This window comes from Phalacrocorax carbo, chromosome 2 (assembly GCF_963921805.1).
Source record: "Phalacrocorax carbo chromosome 2, bPhaCar2.1, whole genome shotgun sequence".
Classification (NCBI taxonomy): Eukaryota; Metazoa; Chordata; class Aves; order Suliformes; family Phalacrocoracidae; genus Phalacrocorax; species Phalacrocorax carbo.
In genome coordinates, this window is record NC_087514.1 from 55,167,081 (window position 1) to 55,182,746 (window position 15,666).

Sequence of the window (15,666 nt, forward strand, 5' to 3'; positions counted from 1 at the left end):
CTCGATTTTCACATGCCAGAACCACCTTTCCAACTTCATGTTCTCAAGACTTTGCTATCCTTTTTAATAGCTGCCATAAACCCTGCAACAGCTCTCCCAAGTACAGCAAAGCATCTCCCCTCTAGATTATTCTCAACTTTGCCATTTTGCAGTCCAGAGGGACTATTTGGCATTTGCTTCATCACTTTAGGCTCTTCTATGCTCAGCAGAGGGACTTGGTGACACAGCAGCACCTGCTGTTTAAGAGCTTCCCCTGGTTCTGCCACCCGTCACATACAGTTCAGCATCTCCACCAAATCCAGCCTTTCTCAGGTTTTTCCCTCCTCCGTCGACCTTCACCACAGGTGACCTCAGACCCAACCAGGAGGCACTGCTGCAGCTCCACCGTGGGGCCACGCTGGGGGACAGGGGTGGCTCTGAGGACTCTCCCTCCCTGCCAATACCAAACCAAACCATCTCCCTCAGCCGTGAGACACCACCATGCTCACCAGCGGTGTTGGACATGGCAAGCATGTGTTCAAAGCCCACCTCTCACAGACTCGGAGCAAGAATGTAAGCAGGGTGTCCCATCCCATTACCTGGTGGGTGACACTAGAAACCACCTGTAAGGCCTTTGTGGTCAATTTTAGCCTCAGCTAGAAGTATGGTGTGGATTACTGTGCAAACTGGTTTCTCCATGGTACAGTGCTTGAATTAACAGCACCATATTATTAAGCACTTCAAAAAGAAAGATACTGCCTTGCCTTTTCAATTTATAGTTTTACAAATAGGTTTTAAGAACATAGCAGCAGTTTAGATTTGGACCAAATTGAATGTTGTTTAAAGAGAGAAAAAAGCTTTTGACAGAATGCAAGGGCAATGGAGATATTTCCAAGTTTTGTTTAGAAATCGAAGTATAAGAACAGCTTCTAAATCGGTAATAAAAAAAACAACCCACAAAACAAGATACCTAGTGATCTACTGGATCACTGTAAGAATGAGTGGCCTTATTGTCCACACTAGGAGAAATGTAGAAAGTAACACAAAAATAAATGGGAATCAATAATGTGTTATTTTAAATATCAAAAGAAAAACAGATAAAGAAATAGGTTTTGCCCACAGAAAATGGGTCCACCCCAGCACTGCTATGTATGCGGGGTTGAGAGACCAAGTTTACACCTATATGAGACTAAAAGATCAGAGCTACACCAGCATTTCAAAAGAAAAAAAAAATTTATGAGAGTTGTCAAGAAAGCGTGTGTATGTATACATACCAAAACACCCCCCCCCACTACTGCTGGCTGCTTTCCTTAGCCAAGTGAAGCCAGCACAGCCCCACACTGGGAGGCTCCCGGGCCATGCCTGAGGCTCAGCAGGGCTCCCCTGTGCCCAGCAGGGTCTCGCTGCTCACATCCCACTTCCACCAGTGCCCTCTTTGGCCACTGCTCCCGACCCTTTTCCCCCCACGCCACAGACACACGGGTGCCCCAGCACCACGCCGCAACGGCTCCCTGTTTTCACACGGCCAAGGTAATCATCTCCCTGCTCCCTCTTGGCACCAGATGGCTCCCATTAACTTTGTCCACACTCAGCTCCCAAGTGTCAGCTGGAAAGCCCAGATCCCAAATATTTTACAAATGAAACAATAACAGGCTCCAGTCCAGTGACACAGGACTGGATCCCAGCCCCTGCTCCGCACCGCTCCAGCGATGGGTGGAAAACAAGCCAAGAGTTGTCTTGGGCATTGGGTCGGGGTTCTCCTCCACCTTTGCAAGGGGCAGGTGACCCTGCAGCTCTCTGACCCCCAGCCCTCGAGGTAAGTACTGCAGGGACAAGTCACGCAGCCCCAGCCCGCCGTCGCTTTGAGTTGCAGCGAAGGTCTGCAACATCCCTGCGCAGGCGGGCAAAGAGGCAGGGAGGGGTTGGAGGCTCGGGCACGCAGCCACGTCCAGCCCGGGCACGGCACCCACCTGCCCCTGTCCTCATCAGTCTCAAAGCACGGCTACAAGGTGCCAGAGGGCTCAGGCTAAAAGCTTGTTAAAGTGGCCTCAAATCTCCCTTTAACCAAAGGAAATAAACACAACCAGACAAAACCCCACTGTACCTATAATTACAGTCGTGAGATAGCCCAGGTTTTCCTCACGGCAGATTTGCTGCCGTGCTCTCCTGACTAAACATTTCTGAGTCCCCACTTCTTCAGTTTGTCAGTGGAGAAGGCAAATCTGTGTTCAGTCTTAAGCATTTCAACTTTCTCCATCCGATCCAGTTTCAACAAAAAATAAGAAGTTGTTCGGATGAGTTAACACCACCTTGAATACATGAAAATACTTTCTTCTACATGCTTCTTGTCTGTTTCACAGCATTATTTATCATCAGGGCACTGGAGACACAAGACACTAACTATCAAGTACTTTCCAATTTTAGTTTAAATTAGGTCAAAACGTGATATCCCTTATAATAAAAAAAATAATTAAGTAGCCTTTACCAGAGGATTAAATATTACAAAAACTGAAATATTAAGAAAACATTAAAAAATAAAGGACAGAACTCCACATGCTTCTTTAGAGAAGCATTACATATTGGAAAACTATCCTGTTGAATGGATATTAATATCTAGTACACATTTAAGTAGTAATGAATTTTAAAAGGAGCTTCACAATTAGCTTTCTGATTCTGGTTTTATAGACTAACATGCTGGTTTAACATGCCACATCAAACAGTGTGAAAGTATATAGAGAAGCCAACCACAAAATATTCCAGGATCACATTATTGTTATGCCGGTTTAATTTTTTAGACATGTACCTTTTCATAAAAGGATTATTTTAGCTTCAAGAGCATGGGCCAGGCAGACGCAGTGTTTCAGGTTGCCACTCAGAGAGTGGCTGTATCAAGAAACATCTCACTGTAGATAATCATCAATGAAAGCGATGCCTATCGCAGTTCTTCCTCTATGTCCTTTACCCACACTGCAAGGGCATTCAAGAAAAGGAAGTGTAATCTTTAAACACTAGGTGGAGCCCACTTCCCAAGACTGAAACATGAAGGCAGCAAATTTCCTTGCAGCAAATTCTTACCAACCCATTGCAATATCTGGTCATGCATAAACATGACGGAACTCAAACAGCTGCGGTGACTGTCGTTACTGCAAAAACATATACTGGCCAGCAATTTTACCTCCGCATAAAGACAGAGGCTTTAATACTGGGCAACTGCAAAAGAATTTATATTCCTCTACAGATAAACCAAGTTAATGTAAAAGACCCGCAATACTTGGAATAAATTAAGCACATACAGATTTTTGAAGTACCGTATGACAAATGTAATGCTGGGTTGAGAGAACTACAACTGAGTCTGATATGTCCTTATTTTGACAATAAGCTCTACTGATTCTGACTAAATCTTGCACACATATGTTTATATTAAACAGGAAGAATCCTTTTTCAGTTGGTTTGAATTAGTTCTAACAAGTAAGCTATTTGTGATGTTTGATAAAACGCCGTCCCTCTCAAATGAAACATACCACATGTTTAACTAGAGATAAGTGAGCTTTGGTGTTAAAAATAGGATGCAACACCACCAAACCTCAGTACAACTATTCTGGTGAGACAGAACAAGAAAGAGAGCCAAGTTGCCAAGGTCCAGCTTGAGCAGCCTCACAGTTACTGGATAAATCAATTTATCTCAAGCTCTACCACAAACAACTGCCACTTCTGCAGTATTTTGGCCACACTCTGGACTGGCTTCACAATGCAAAGGGCAGGCAGAAATTGCAGGCAGACAACCCTTGGCCTTTCCTTAGCTTGCTGAAGGACGTGCTCGCAGGAACAGCTAAAAGCCAAGCAGACAATAAAGTTGTGCAAAGCCTCAGATGCAACTCTCAGCAATGCAATTCTGCTGACAGCTGAGCTATCGCTGATTGTTTTAACCTTTGCTCAGTCCAGACCACTGCCTTCACCTAACTCTTTGCCTAACCAACCTATGGTAATAGCTTCATCAAGGTTAAGATAAGCATGAAGGTAGTTAGCTTTGCCACAGAATACCTTTTGCTCACAAACAGCGATCCATCCTGCTCAAACAAAATTAACCACAGGAACCCAGCTTGCCTTAGGACATTTTCTGAATTGCCTGGGAGGAGACAAAGGAAGCTATTACTAACCTCCAACTTGGATCCTAACGGCAATATCCAGAAGGAAGAACAGAGTGCCTATGAAGAAAGGTGCAAGGTTTCCCTAAACGGCCCTACCCTCTCCTTATTTCCCTGAAAGACCTACATAGCACATTTTCTTGGTCCCACATCCTGGTGGATGAAAGCTGGTCTTCAGGGTCTCACAGATTACTGCTGTGATGCTTTGACACCAAGCAACAGTCTTCAAATGCAAGATCTGCTGCTAGGACATCGTGGCTTGCACTCACCATCACGCTGTGAGCGACCACTGCTCTCCACCGAAGAGCATGCACAGGACGATGCTCACACCTGCCCGGGCTGTTTGTCAGACCCAGGGCTTGTGAGCAAACACGCTGCTGCCATAAGAGCAACAGGCTTTCTGGCTGCGGCAAGCCTACAGTCAGCTCAAACATTAATACTTTTGTTTATGAATATCCTGTTTCAGTCCTATTACCTTACATATGTGTTCCAATATACCTGAATGGAACACGTATCCACTCTTAGACGAGCAGGCTGATTTGCATCTTGGTTTTGTTTACGAGGGTTTTTTTTGTTTGGGTTTTTTTTCCCCCCTAAACAGTGGATATAGCAAGCACCTAACATTTCTTTTAAAAGCAATTCTGAAAATAATTACCATTTGTTTGGCACTTGACCTAAAACCATCTGGGAGAACACGCCCATTCACTTCAACAGGCTTTTGGTTCAATAAAAGAGAGACTTTATTAGCAGGAAGAGTACCTCACCAACTGCGCAAATTCAGTGTCAGCAAAAGGAGGAGACAATCGAAGTACCAGCCACAGTTGCAGGTTTGACTAAATAGTAATGTTTAACTACTTCCTTATCACAATCTTCCTGTACAACTGTAATTTAGGAACCTTTGCCACTGTAATTTTCTCTGCTTCATTTTCTTTACGGCTATGCTTTTATGTGTCAGACTCAATACTTGTTCATCAGCACTATTATCCATGCAACAACTGAAAATGAACAGCTACGGTAAAAAAAAAAAAACAGAAAAGAAGAAATACAAAGGCTTTGCATATGTATAAAAGAAATTAAAATAAAAGTCAAATTACCCAGTGTAGTATTCAAGGCTGGAGGAAAGTGGACATAAAGCCGCCATAGTTATATCAACGTTACTCTGACGATAGTCACTGTGCATGCACATGGAGCAGCGTGGTTACAGTAAAGCTAAAGTTAAGGTTAAAATCTAAAGCTTTTAGTTTCTCATGGCAATAATCCTGATGGCTTTCAGCCTCTGCATATAGAAGGGAGAAGACACTGTGGCCTCACGGAGACCTCACCCACTGACCGCACCGCATCACAGCTGGGGCACCACAGGCAAGAATGACAGTTCACTTGCTATGTGGGTGGAAGCAGACAGGATAGTGGTTAAAAAAAGGTGCAAAAATAAGTGAAAGCCTTTGAAATCCCACTTGGAGTTACTAACTGTTGCTTTCCATATTCACCTATATTGCTTCCAAACACGAAGAAGGAACGTCAATCTGTAAATTAAACTAACTCCCTTTCAGAAGGGATGAAAATCAAGCCAACAAAACCAGAAATACAACAAAAAACTGAGACCAGGTTAAATACCAAAATTCATTCACTGGTGTGTTCATAAGCCATATGCCTACTAATAGCGCATTTTGTACATTTTATACTTGTTTTCAGGTGTTTGCGGGACTAGCTCCAACGTTGCAGGCCATCTTCCTAAAAACGCAAAGGATTACTCAGGGGATTGTCTAAACCATTAGCTGTCCTTTGTTCCTCCAAAGCCACCGTGGTCATCTCTGACCCATGCACACTCCTCTTTACAGGCTCACCTATTTCATCCTCTTTACAGGCTGCGTCAGTATCTCGAGCATTTCTCTTTTCCCCCACCTCTGCAGGAGCTCTGTTTGGCTTTGTATCACCACCCCTCAGCTCCTACCTGGTGTTGGGCAGCTGACTCCCGCTCAGTCCAATCAACCATAGGTTTTAATCCGCCTCCTGTTCGCACTCCCACATCGTTTTGAAAGGACCAGGAATAGACATAAAAACAAAACAACCACCACAAAAAAAAAAACCCAAACAAAAAAAATCCCCCAAAGACTGGAAGCCTGCTACATGAAGAATCTTTCTCCTGAAGTCTGCTCCGAGGAGGTGAGCTTTGTTAACTGATACCAACATAAGTCAACCGATTATTTCCAAAATTTTGGGAACTAGCGATACAGCTCCTGTTGGTGTGAAACAAATAGCACAGTGTTTCTTCAGAAGCAGCAAGCGGCAGGTTTTAATTGCTTTGCACAACTTAAAACCAAAAGCAACAATCATTCAGAACCCCAGACAGCAGCGCTCCAGAACGAGCCCAGCCAGATGCTGCTGCATTCCTCCTCCTCCTCCTCCTCCTCCTGTTAGAAAAGCCGCCCTCCTGCAGAAGTCACTGCCAGGCTTATCAATATCACAATGCCCTCCATGCCCCTGCTACTTTGTTCTTCTTCCAAGTGTAAAGGCCCCTCTATATTCAAGTGTTTTTTAATGGATCACAGGATAATTCAGGCCAGGAGGGATCTCAGGAGGCCTCTGGTCCACGCTCCTGCTCCAAGCAGGACCAGCTGTGAGATCCAACCAGGTTGCTCAGGGCTTTGTCCAACTGGGTCTTGAAAACCCCCAAGGATGGAGACCGCACAGCCTCCCTGAGCAACTGGTGCCCCTGCCTGGCTGGCCATCCTCAGGGTGGAAAAGCTTCTCCCTGTAACCACTGTGAGCCTCTCTCGTTTCAACTGGTGCCCACTGTCTCTTGGCCTTCCACCATGCACCCCTGGGAAAAGCCTGGGGTGAAACCAATTCTACTCTTTTAGTGAAAGGGAATCTTTGCTTATACTTTTAGTTCTGATATTTATCTGTTTATGCAAAGTACACTTTGCTCTTTGATTTAGATTACTGTTTCAGATTTTAACTTTGCTAACTACATTTGCCAAAAATTCAAATATAACCAAATCAGAGCTAAAGTGAAAAATAAATCTAAGAATAAAACTCGGGTGGAAACGCTCGTACATGCGATCACATCAAACCTCCCCTGATGTGCGGTGGTAACGGCAGCACTTCAGTGCTCATATTACTGTGCTTCCAGATATCAAAGCAGCATCTCTTTATATAGGTGCAACACAAGAGCCAATTATACACGTACTTTACAAAATAGGCTAAAAGCAATCCACATCCTGAAGCAAAGCCATGAAGAACGCACTCTGCTAGTTTTCATACTCAAAGAGTTTTGGGTAGTACGTACATCACAGTAAGTATGCATTACTTCTGTTCCTGGGCACAGGAGTTATTACCCTCTCAGGCTGATCAAGGCTTCTTAGCACATCAAAGCACAGCAATCCGAAGCAGCAGTCCACTTACAGACCTTACTGCTACTCAGTTACAAAATTACCGTGTACCGGTCATGCAGAAGGCTTCTTAACTGCACTCCTAAGCCACACTGCCAAGGAGTAAAAGATATATAACCGGAACTAAGAGAGGAGAAAAATGCAGCAGTGCAACATATGTTCATCCTGCCTGAAAGGTCATATGAAATGTGATTAGTGCCATTATCCTCCAGGACTCTGAATATTGCCTTGAGACAAGGGCTTTCCGGCATAAGCTATGGATCAATAGAAAGGATTAAGCAGCAATACTTTGGAAATGCTCAAAAGTAAAATATGAGGTTTTATCTCAGATTTCTCCAAAGCTGTGCCTGAGAAGAAACTCTTAAACTTAAGACCCACCTTTCAGTCTCAGGCTCTTTGCGTCAGACAGAGGTGCCACAGACTGCACAACTGCAAAGGAAGGAGAGGGAGAGGCAATGCCGACCCCCCCCCCAAAGGGGCATGCACCAGCTAAACACAGCTGAAATCTGTTGAGAGCAGCCAGCACTCAGCCCCACACTCACTCCCACGCCTCACCCAGGACAGGGCCACCACCACACCGGGGACACTCGCATCTCCCTGGGACGGGTGGGGCAGCCAGTGCCATACCCAAAGCTTATTTGCTTTCTCCCTCAAAACTTAAGGCTGTGCATAAGTGAGGCGGTCGCCGCACAGGTGAGAGGTGAGGCAAGTTGTTTCTCTTAATTGAGCCTATTAGCAGTTACGAGTCACTCCTGCTAGGTCTAAATAGCTCAGAGATAAATCCCAAGGCTGCTAAGCTGCCAACCACCTCCAGTCAGTGCTCAGAGGCAGCTTTACTCCTACAGACAGCACTAGGTGAATACTGCCACCTCCAACCATGCCTCTGGAGCAATCTGGGCTGGTATGTTTGCAGCAAATGTTTTCCCTGAAGCTGTCTAGTCACCTTTAATTGAAAGTACAAAGCGGCAGAGCCTCATCCTCAGGGAGCAACAGCAGGTACCCCTAGACTGCTTTTCTGCAGGTCAACTGTCTGCACGTGAGCAAAGAGTATGACCCTGAGGGAGCCTGCGCCTTTTTTTTTTTTTTAATTAAAAAATTAGGTCTCACCAGAGACAACTTGGAATGGAAATCCTTTTCATGGAGAATTCTGGTACAATATTTAATGCAAACATATCATGAACACATCATCTCTTAGAGTTCACACCACAGGCAACACCGGTATTAGGAACAGTAAGGAAACTGCACAGCACTTTTCTGAAAAGCCATCCAATGAATTAATCATTTTTCTGTCTGAACTATTTGCAGAAACAACTGAACAAGCCAGAAAAGAAAAATTAAGGTGTTCTAAGCAGTTGCTTCACAGTGTGTCTAACAGAAGTCATTTAAAAATTATTACAAAAAGCAATAACACTCAATCCCATAGAATAACACTATTCCAGATTAATCCTCTGCATGTGAATTCCTTCACCTTTGCCAACAATAACACAGAATAAGAAAGAAATTGCTTTATAAAAAAAAATTTGAGGTTCAGTAAGTTTTGCCTGTTGCACGTACAAAACCAACACCCCAAAAGCAGACTTAGCTTTCATCAAGCCCAACTTCCAGTAAACAACACTCATCATCCTTCTCTCAAGCAAACATAAGTAAGTGAAACTCATTTTGCAGACTCACCAAAATCGCCCATATTCCAGGAGGCAGCCGTTTGTCCAGTTTGAAGTCCATGTTTGCAGCACGGTCATAGCGATCAACAGGAAAATGAAGGGGAAAAGAAGAAAAAAAACCACTTGAGATTCCATGAACAGCACAACACTACTGTTTTCTGTAAAGTCTGCATTACATAATAGTTTCAAATAACTCATTAAATGGGCTGAATACCCACCCCCCAAGCTTACTCTAAAAAGAAAGAAAAACTCAATAGCAATGTCATATTGATAAAAGACTAACAATTACAGTTTCATAACGGTCCGTCAAGGCTGGCCTCATAAGGAAGACTTTGTAAAGGGGGAAAAAAAATAAAGAAATCAAATTTTTTACTGTAACCCTCTCCTCCTTCCCTCCCCAGGCAGTAACAGGTGGGCAATATCACATACAGAAAAGGTGTATTATTTTCTCATACTGCAGACATTTCTAAGTCATGGATAATGAGATGTAACATCTGGTGAGAAAGAAAATAAAAAACATCGCAGGCCACAGCAACCGATCACTTTCAGAAACCTCGGTCAAGGACAGGGGATTGATAATTTACTCTTTGCAATTAAGGGGGCTTGCAGCCTACCCCACAGCTAAGTATCTACACTGTTACACATCTGCAAACTGTCAAGAACACCCAAGCTGAAACAACAGATTTTCAAGATTTGGATATAACAATGTCCAGGTGACCAAACCCAGTAAGTGTCACTTGTCTCCTCCTAATAAAAAGCCAAAGAACAAATTTTATAGCTTTCCCAGACTCAGCCTTAATTTCTTTTGGCAACTGCTCCAAAACATTTGACCAATTTAGCGTTTGGGTTTTTTTCTTTCTTGTTTGCTTGGGGTTTTTTATTATCATTCCTTTGGAAAGGGAATGCTTTGAAGACATTGGTACAAAAGGCCAATTGCTATGGGTTAACCTGAACAAATTGCACGTACATATGTAACAGCAGTGAAAGGTGCGCTCTTCTTTTGACTAGAGAAACCAATTGCACTTGCAAGTTAAGGAAGAGCACAAGGTCCCGAGTGCAGAGGCACCAGATAATGAGACCGCTAAAGCCTGCAGTGGAGAGGAGGTGGCAGCAGCGAAGGAAAAGCTGCCATCTTCTCCCAGCAGCTGTATCATCATCATCAGATTGCTCATCAAGCAAGCAGCACCAAAGCTGATGAGATCCCAAGAAGCCAAAGGTCATTTGCAAAGTCTTTCACAACAGATTGGGAAATCTTCCCATTTCATATGTTTGGACAACCAAATTCTTCAAACCAACTATTCTCAGGAACACACGTATCCTCACAGCTCAAAGATGATCTGCCAGGTTCCAGTGAAGAGTCCTGGGGCCAGAGCAGCATTTTGACCTCCGGAGATCTTAAGGCAATGAGCTGCCCGTGCAGCCCCTGGTATGGTTTCTTTTTGATCCCTGTAGAAGCCATGCCATATGAAGGTAAATTTATGTGTTCGTGTCAAAAAGGAAAACAAAATTGGCACAGCCAACTAATCTGCAGCCCCCCCTATGGATAACGGTTGATGAGTTATGTCCTCCTCTGCCTCCGCAGCCCATTAATAAGACAGCACGAAAGACTGCAGAAGAAGGATGACAATTGCTCATGTATTTACCGCTTCACTAGCGAGCAACTTTTGTTGCTGTTTTTGTAGGAGTGTTTTTACAGAAGGAGGCTTTCCAACGCCTTCATGTGAAGGATATTGGAGATGAAAGGGAAAAGAGATTGCAGAGGATTTGCCTTCATTTCTGATTTCTCTCGTCAGTCTTGCGAACCACAGCCCATCCCCAGAGATGTGACCACGCACCATTACTGTTAAGTGCGACTGCAGCTACAGATTGCCCTCTAGATATTACCTGCCTTTTCCCTCTTCAAGGGAAGTTGAGATTACTGAGAGGACATTTTTATTGGAGCAGACATGATTCCAAGATGTTCCTCATGAATGTAATAGCCACTGAGTGACCTGACTAAACACAGGACTTCAAATTAAAGGAAGCGAGATTCTGATGGTGGCGTGGAGCAAAATGAACATTAATGGACTCATCAGGAGATGACAGGTCAAGAGGTCACAGGAAAGCAGATATTGAGTAGGGGGGAACACTGGGAAATATGGTGTGCAGAAAAGAAACAAAAGGGTACGGTTAACTCTAAACAGCAGAATTTAAGCCAGCGAGCTGCCAAACGAGTTTATTTAGGATGAGGAGGGGTGGGAGAGAGGGATAGTGGTGCAGCATCCCCATTGACAATACTGCACGCGCACTTCTGAGAAAAAAAGGTGGTTGTTAAGTTTGTCATGTTACAGCAGGCAGCTTTCCATTAGCAGCTCTGAAGGTTTGTGGGGAAAGGAAAAAAAAGTTATGATATGCCATGATGAGATGGATAAGTGGATGAGATGTAAATTGCCTTAACCACTGCAGTGGCATCCACTGCTTACAGTACATGCCAGTTGCTTGGGTCAGGGTGAGGAGAGATACATTAGAGCAAGACCACAGAGACATTTTGCGTTCCCCCAGCTCCTCTTCACCTGCTATTTTTGCACGACACTGGCTACGAAACTGAAAATGTTGGTTCAGCTTCAGGCAGCAATTTTAGGGTCAATTGCTTCTTCACCAGACACTGAAATCACAATTTTTCAAGCATCAAACTAACTGTGAATGTTTTAGGGGACTGCGAACTTTAGTTATATGTTATTACTGTGGGTTCCCCCTCCTCAAAAGCCTATCTTGTAATCCCTCTTGATATGCCAGGTGTTGGTTTGGGTTTATTTTTTTGCTAAAAATCACACTTTAAGATGAACTGTGCAATTATGCTACTTGCTTTTTGCTCTATCAGCTCACTCCCGACTGTTAGGCGTTCTCCAGCATACAGGTCTCAAGTGGAAGAACACGCTTTCAAACCCATGTGAAGCATTTTATCCATTTATCACAGAAGTACATCAATATACGTTTTCCAGCTGAAAGCTTTTGCAAGTTTCCTCAAAACTTTTATGGTTCAGCTTGGATCCATTCCTAATCCACAGGCAGGCTAAAAGATTCATCTGGCACCAGTGCACCGCAAAAATAAACAAACAATAAAGCCTTAATGAGGTTAGCTGTCCAACAAAAATTCCAAAACCAGGGCTATGCATCTTTCCCCAATAATGTCGGTACAATACAGAACAACTACAAGCCTTGATGCTGCCACTGATTTCACTCTGGATCCAGCTGAATCAGACTGGTATTTAAACAGCATCCCAGCCAATGCTCCAGTGGGTTGGAGAGATGGAAACTAATAAAATTTGGAAAGCCATTGCTGGGGGTGATGTCAGGTTTGGATTTATGATTTCACCTGCCAGTGGAACTCCTAGGACAGAACCAAACGGTTCTATTTTACTCTCCTTTGCAAACGTTATTAAAGCATGCATGTGAAAAAACCCATTCTTTAAAATGGAAGACACCATCCAGCAATATCCTGCATATTCTATACATCTTCAGCCAATCTAAATCAAAAGTGCTATTTTGTGTCAAAATGGGATGCTCATAAAACTTTATGGAAATAAGATAGTTGACATGAGAAATTATGAAATCAGCAGTGCTATGTAGATTTAATAGCCAAGTGATACATAACAAAGTTGAGTTTGGTTTGTTGGGTCTCCGTTTCAGGTCTACAGCCCTACCTCCACAGCTTGATATCTGACTGTTGAGGCAACTGTGAAAGCTTATCACACCACAAGCAATGAGCTATACAACCGAAAATTCCCAGTTGCCTTCAGTAAAGCAAAGACAGCATTTAAAATCAGCAGTATCTCTCCTCTATTCTCACAATATAAAATCCCAGTGCTATTTCAGTTTCACAAAACACAAGCTGTGGTAAGTCCTCAGCAGGTGAGAAACTTCAGGTCTTAGCAAGGTTTCGCAGGTTCACCCAAGAACATCTCTATAAAGAAGCCATACACTCATATGTAAATAAACATAGTTTACGTATGTATACACACAAATACATATATATATATAAAAACTGTATGTAATTTATATGAGGAGTGCTTACCAGCAGGTGGCACTCGTACCACAAGCTCCTGCGGCTGGAGCACTGTGGGGAGCTGTGAGCAGGCACTGCTCTACAGGAGGCACCATGTTCCTAAAAGGTAAAACCACCACGGGCAGGAAAGTGTCCACCACCCTTCTGCAAGACCTGAAACGCCCAGTCTTGCATCTGGGCCAGAACCCTGTGAAGCTTACTGGCCGGGCACCAACTCCACTAATTCCCTCGACAGCAGCAAGACTTCCCTTCTACTGTTGCCAATTCTCAAGTGCTCTTGCAGCCTTTCCAGAGGAGCTGCATTTTCGGGGCTGAAAATGTTCCGGAATTTTTTTGACGTAGAAGCATCACATTATGATGTCAAGAACAACACAGTTAAATGTAAAGCTTCCTTCAGACTTCATCACTTCTTTTCTCCATTTGACACACCCAACTAGCTTTCAATTAGTCCCACTAATAATTTGCGCTTTTGAAGATCTCATGAATGAGCAAATCAGAACTGGCAGAGGAAATGCTGTTTTCCTTGGATCAAAACTGAAGACTTGTTTTCACCCATGACTTAAGTGTCACTATCATATGTACATTCTTAATATACCTCTTCTTCAGCTGAGTGGTGCTTCAACTTCAGCTGAGTGGGTTTGTTTTTAAAAAAATATTTTCCTTTCAAATTCAATATTCCACCCATCTCCCTCCTCTCTTAAAAAAAAAAAAATCAGTTTAGAAACATCAATCTGAAAACATCAGCTCTGCATGGAGCAGTGCTGTTCCCTGTAAGAGCATGCCTTGTGTCAGATTGAAAGATGCCTTTCCAAGGTCATTTCATGTTCCAATGGGTTTGTTATGAAGTTGTGGAACGGCAGATAAGGTTGCATGAGATAGTAAAGTGCCTTCCTAAGCTAGTTCTGAGCAGTAATGTGCAACCAATATTTGAGCAAGGGACTTCTATAACATTTACCTCTGAAAGAAACTTCATAAGCGGAGATAAATGCTGCTGCAGGAAGGATAAGAGTAGCACTGAGATACTGATCATCTGTTTTCCTGCTATCTCCCAATTAAAAAAAAAAAAGCCAAAGAAAAGGCCATTTTCTGACAAATTTACATTAACTGCACATGTTTATGGCACTTAGCAAAGAAGGAGGGGGGCTTTAGGAACATTAGGGGGTGCCTCTTCAGGAAGTTCTGTTAAAATATCAAACCCTTCATAATAATGAGAATCTGGTGTTAAAAACTGTGATAGTGATACCTGCAAGTTACAAAATCAAGGATACCAGAGTAGCTCCCTATTAGGTACCAGAACCAACAAGTCCCAAGGTTAAAAAGAAATAAAAAGAAAAAAAAAATTCCCAAAGCACATCTAAGAATGTTTCTTTGAAAGTCTTGAAGTGACAGTTTGAGGAATGATGATCCAGTATTTTTAGACTGCTTCTAATATAGCCCAAAAATGGAGGAAACCATATAACAGTATCCCCTTCGTAAGCTTTCAATACTGCCTGAGCCTATCCCAAACTCTGAAAGAAGGCAAGCATCTGGCAATACACCTATTTCAGATATTATGCCAAGGACTAAATCCTTCCCTAGAAAGAACAGAACAAGCATATGAACTCCACAGAGACTGGGGGGGGGGGGGGGGGGGGGGAATAAATCCTTCTCACAAATGGTTAGCTCCATCTTAATGAGGTTTAAAGCTTGATGAAGGATCACCTATTTAGGATGCAAAAATGCAAGCACTTGGCACTGAAACAGCCCTAGCAAAGGGGTGGTGGGGGTGTTTTTTTTTTCAAGTCCCGAACGAGCATTTTGGGGGTCCAACAGCCTGTCAGGAAAAATTAGAAAAATGGCCACCCAGCGCTGAACTGTGCACAAAATGCAGAGTTTCGGTGCTTCCAGTTCTGCATTGCACCCTGCGCTCCCAGCCCCCCGCAACCCCACAGGCTCCCCAACAGCCCTGGCCCCCTAAGTGCTACCTGCCAGCCCTCCCGGGGCTCCAATGCTACTACTTTTAATTTTCCTGCTAGCATCGCTTTTCTAACGAAACGCTGTTACTACAGAAATGTAGATGTCGCCGGCTGAGTAGTTTGGGGATTGGTTTTTTTTTTTTTGAACATCCGAAAAGGTAGAGAAAAGGGCGGCGGAGGGAGAGATGGGGCACCCAACATCTCCTAAATATCCACTACTAAACATTTTTAACGCTACAGACGCACTGACCCTGCCGACCGACCGCAAAACCTTGCGGCTACACCAGGATTGGCCCCAAGCCCACACTAAACCACCCCAAAAAACGGGTTTCAGCGTCCCATCGGCACGGGCTGGGCTGCGCCGGCGATACTCCCCAAGCCGCGCTCCAGCCGGCGCAGCCCAGCGCGGGTGTCCGTGTGTCCGTCCCCGCCGCGTTCGTTGTCCGTCCCCCCCCCCCCCCCCGCTGCCGCCCCCGCAAAGCCCGTAAC

General features: G+C 43.9%; 1 protein-coding gene across 1 annotated transcript in view; it reads right to left on the reverse strand.

Annotated features, from left to right (window-relative positions):
* The window catches only part of EPB41L3 (erythrocyte membrane protein band 4.1 like 3), a 144,097-nt gene that overhangs the window by 127,686 nt on the left and 745 nt on the right, over positions 1-15,666 (reverse strand). The window lies entirely within an intron of this gene.